Below are 4,332 nucleotides of genomic sequence, written 5' to 3'. Positions count from 1 at the left end.
ATACTACAAAAAGTAGATTTTGGCTGAGTGCAGTGGCTCATGTCTGTAATCCCAGTACTTTGGGAGGCTGAAGCAGGCAGATCACTTGAGGTCAGGAGTTTGACACCAGCCTGGCCAACATGGTAAAACCCCATCTCTACTAAAAGTACAAAAATTAGCCAGGCGTGGTAGTGCACACCTGTAATCCCAGCTACTCGGGGGGCTGAGGCAGGAGAATTGCTTGAACCCAGGAGGCGGAGGTTGTAGTGAGCCAAGATGGCTCCGCTGTACTCCAGCCTGGGTGACAGAGTTGAGACGTTGCCTCAAAAAAATAGATTTTGATACAAATGTTCATGGGAGGCAGGGTATGTTGAAGACAGAGTCTGAAAGCACTGTGGGAAGCGTGGGATCTTAGCAAGAGCAATCACAGCTAACATTTATTTTGCACTTCCTATGTGTCAGGCACTGTTACCTGAAAGCAACAACACTGAGGTGAATGACACTACGATCCTCATTTACAGATGACGAAAGGTGGCACAGGGAGGTTACACACCTCACCCAGGGTCACGCAAATAGTACCTGGCAGAAACAGGATGTGAACACAGGCAACTTGCCTCCAGAGCCACGCTCTTAGCATTCGGCTATAGAAGGTTTAAGAACCACCCCATCTCCCTCACCTTGCAGATGAAGATCACAACTTTTCTTTCTTCCATCTCCAGCATCTGACGCATGTATGTTAGCTGGTTTGAGCTGACACTCCAACCCTCTGCAGAGCTTACAAGCTCTGGTACTGCCTCCTCCATGCTATTCAGTTACCCATGGCCTTGATATTTGTCATAATCACTAATATTAGTTCAGTAGTTAATCAGTTCACAAAGCATTCTCACATGCCTTATGTATTAGTCTGTTTTCACGCTGCTAATGAAGACATACCCAAGACTGGGCAATTTACAAAAGAAAGAGGTTTAATGACTTACCGTTCCACATGGCTGGGGAGGCCACAAAATCATGGCAGAAGGCAAGGAGAAGCAAGTCGCATCTCATGTGGACGGCAGCAGCAAAGAAATTGGGCAGGGAAACTCCCCCTTATAATACCACCAGATCTCGTGAGACTTATTTGGTTTCGCGAGAACAGCACGGGAAAGACCTACCCCCATGATTCAGTTACCTCCCACCAGGTCCCTCCCACAACACGTGGGAGTTCAAGATGAGATTTGGGTGAGGACACAGCCAAACCATATCACCTTATCACACTTAATCTTCATAGTCATACTAATTGGTAGGTATCATGATGCCCATTTTACATGAGAAGAAATTGAGAGGATGGGAGAAGGACATTGCCAAGGACGTTGCCTTAGAAGGAGTGGGACCTGGCCGGGTGCAGTGGCTCACGCCTGTAATACCAGCACTTTGGGAGACCGAGGCAGTCAGATCGCCTGAGGTCAGGAGTTCAAGACCAGCCTGGCCAACATGGTGAAACCCCGTCTCTACTAAAAACACAAAAAATTAGCTGGGCGCTGTGGCAGGTGTCTGTAATCCCAGCTACTCGAGAGGCTGAAGGAAGAGAATTGCTTGAACCCCGGAGGCAGAGGTTGCAGTGAGCCAAGATTGTGCCACTGCACTCCAGCCTGGGCAACAGCAGTAAGACTCCATCTCAAAAACAAAAACAAAAAACAGAAGAAGAAGGAGTGGGACTTTTGGAGTAGCCTCATTGGGATTTCTGGTCACAGACTTGGACTTTACTAGCGCTGAAGTCTTGAGCAAGTTCCTCTGCCAGGGACAGATGGGTAATGCAGGGTTTTTTTTCTGAAGCCCAGCCTTGTTACTTTAAGCAGGTTTCTCACCCTTGGCACTCCTGACATTTGTAGGGGGCTATCCTGTGTGCTGTAGGACATATATCAGCATCCCTGGCTTCTACCCACTAGATGCCAATAGCACCCCTCTTCCAGTTCTAACAACTAGAAATGTCTCCACACATTGGCAAATGTCCCCTAAGGATAAAATTGCTCCTGATTGAGAATCACTGCCTTAAAGACAGACCAGGGAGGCCATGAGTCATTGAAGCTCCTCCCTAAGGATGTGGGCATATATCGAGATAGAGCCACTGGGTCTTCCCAGCCTTATAGCCGATCAAAGTCTTCCTGATCTGCCAGACAGGAATCTACACTTTGTATTTAGCAAGTGTCTTATTATTTAATACTATAATTTTTGTTTGTTTGTTTCGTTTTGTTTTTGAGACAGAGTCTTACTCTGTAGCCCAGGCAGGTGTGCAGTGGTATGATCTTGGCTCACTGCAATCTTCGCCTTCAAGTGATTCTCGTGCCTCAGCCTCCCAAGTAGCTGGGATTACAGGTGTGTGCCACCATGCCCGGCTAATTTTGGTGTTTTTAGTAGAGATAGGGTTTTACCATGTTGGCCAGGCTGGTCTTGAACTCCTGACCTCAGGTGATCCGCCCACCTCGGCCTCCTAAAGTGCTAGGATTACAGGCATGAACCACCACGCCCGATCTTAACATTATAAATCTTTATACTGGGTTCTGTCACAGTTCACCTCACCACGTGTTTCCAGTATGTAGTGGAGCCTTTCGCTGCAGCTGGGAGCGAGGTGAGGGTGGACCCAGGATGGAGTTTACAGAGCCAGCAACAGGCTAAAGGTCTGGCTGATCAGGTGGTTCCAGGGATCACCTGGCTGCATAGGCTGGTAGATTGGGCCCTAGCAAAGCCCTGTGTGCCTGCTTGAATATTTAATTTAGAGACCTGGGTTCTAGCCATATTTTAGCCATCTGGCTCTGGTGTGGCCTTCATAAAGTCCTAGTTTGCTCCCCCCTAACTTAGGGTCAACTGTACCTGCCTTGCTCAGTTGAGATGAAGCAGGCAGAGGCTCTTTTAAACTGTGTTGCATGTTAGCTATTAATACAAAAAGTATCTGCCCTTTTCCTACAGGCCTACTGACTGTTGCCAGAAACTGTACCATCAGGACATTTCTTGGGGGCTCAGGCATGGTCTGGAACTAATCTGAAATCTGTGCTAGCTTCCTGGAGCTCTGACCCAGCCTTTCTGAATTTGCTCCCATTCAGGCCTGCCTCTATCAGCTGGCTTGTCTACCTACCTAGAGCTTTCCCAGGAACGAAGTCCATGTGAGGTGCAGACCATCTGGAAGAGGGCCAGTAAAATCTGGAACAAGGACTGGCTCCTGGAGTCTCCTGCCAGCCACAAACTGCCCTGGTGACTGGAAAACTGTAGGTAGCCCTTACCAGCTTTACTTTAAACAGCAGCTGGGGAAACTAAGGGAATGATGCTGTCCACTTGTGAATTAGCACACGTAGCATGGACTTTATAGTATTGCCTGTGGTTTCTGTAACACTTAATTAACGAGAAATAGTTTAGCTGGGTGCAGCAGCTCATGCCTGTAATCCTAGCACTTTGAGAGGCCAAGGTAGATGGATCGCTTGAGCCCAGGAGTTCAAGATCAGCCTGGGCAACATGGTGAAACCCTGTCTCTAGGAAAAATACAAAAATTAGGCATGGTAGCCTCTGCCTGTAGTCCCATTTACCTAGGAGGCTGAGGTGGGAGGATGTCCTGACGTCGGGAGGTCAAGGCTGTAGTTAGCTGAGATCACACCACTGCACTCCAGCCTGGGCAACGGAGCAAGACCCTGTCTCAAAAACTTTTTTAAAAGGTAAGAAATGGTTTGAAGTACACTTCTCTTCTTTCTATATTTTATATGGATGTTAAATTCCCACTTTAAATCTGTGTTTTTAGAAATAGTCAAAAAAAATCTGCCCTTTCTGATGAAGGTTCATTTTTTTTAACATAGAAAATGTCAAGATTTCCTAAATACACCATTTACAAATAGCTGGAGATGCTGCATTCAGTGTGTAAATTTGTTAAATTTTTTTTTGTATTTTATTACTATTATTTTTTGTAAAGACAGGGTTTTGCCATGTTGCTCAGGCTGGTCTCAAATTCCTGAACTCAAGCGATCTGCACACCTCGGCCTCCCAAAGTGCTGGGAATTTCTGTTAAATTTTTTAAGTTAATTTTTAAATTTAACATCTGCTTCTTTCCTATCTGCCACTGTGCATAGTATCACGAGTCAGAACCCTCTGTAGTTCAGTATCTCCAGAGACAAAACCTGTCAACTCCAGTGGTTTTCAACAAAGTTTCTTCAAGGAAATTTCCTTCCAATTGTAGAAAAAATTTAAATTCTTGACATCACTGCTGAAAGGGGTAGACCAAGCAAGTGGAAAAAAGACTATGGGGTGTGCAACTTCAAAATTGTTGATAAAGAAAGAAGAAAAAAACCAACAAAAGAAAAAAACAAGCAGAATTGGTTGAAATACAAATTTTCT

Source organism: Rhinopithecus bieti, unplaced genomic scaffold, assembly GCF_001698545.2.
Source record: "Rhinopithecus bieti isolate Rb0 unplaced genomic scaffold, ASM169854v2 scaffold_2077, whole genome shotgun sequence".
NCBI lineage: Eukaryota > Metazoa > Chordata > Mammalia > Primates > Cercopithecidae > Rhinopithecus > Rhinopithecus bieti.
The sequence above is the reverse complement of the archived record's forward strand: the minus strand, read 5'-3'. Positions refer to the sequence as shown.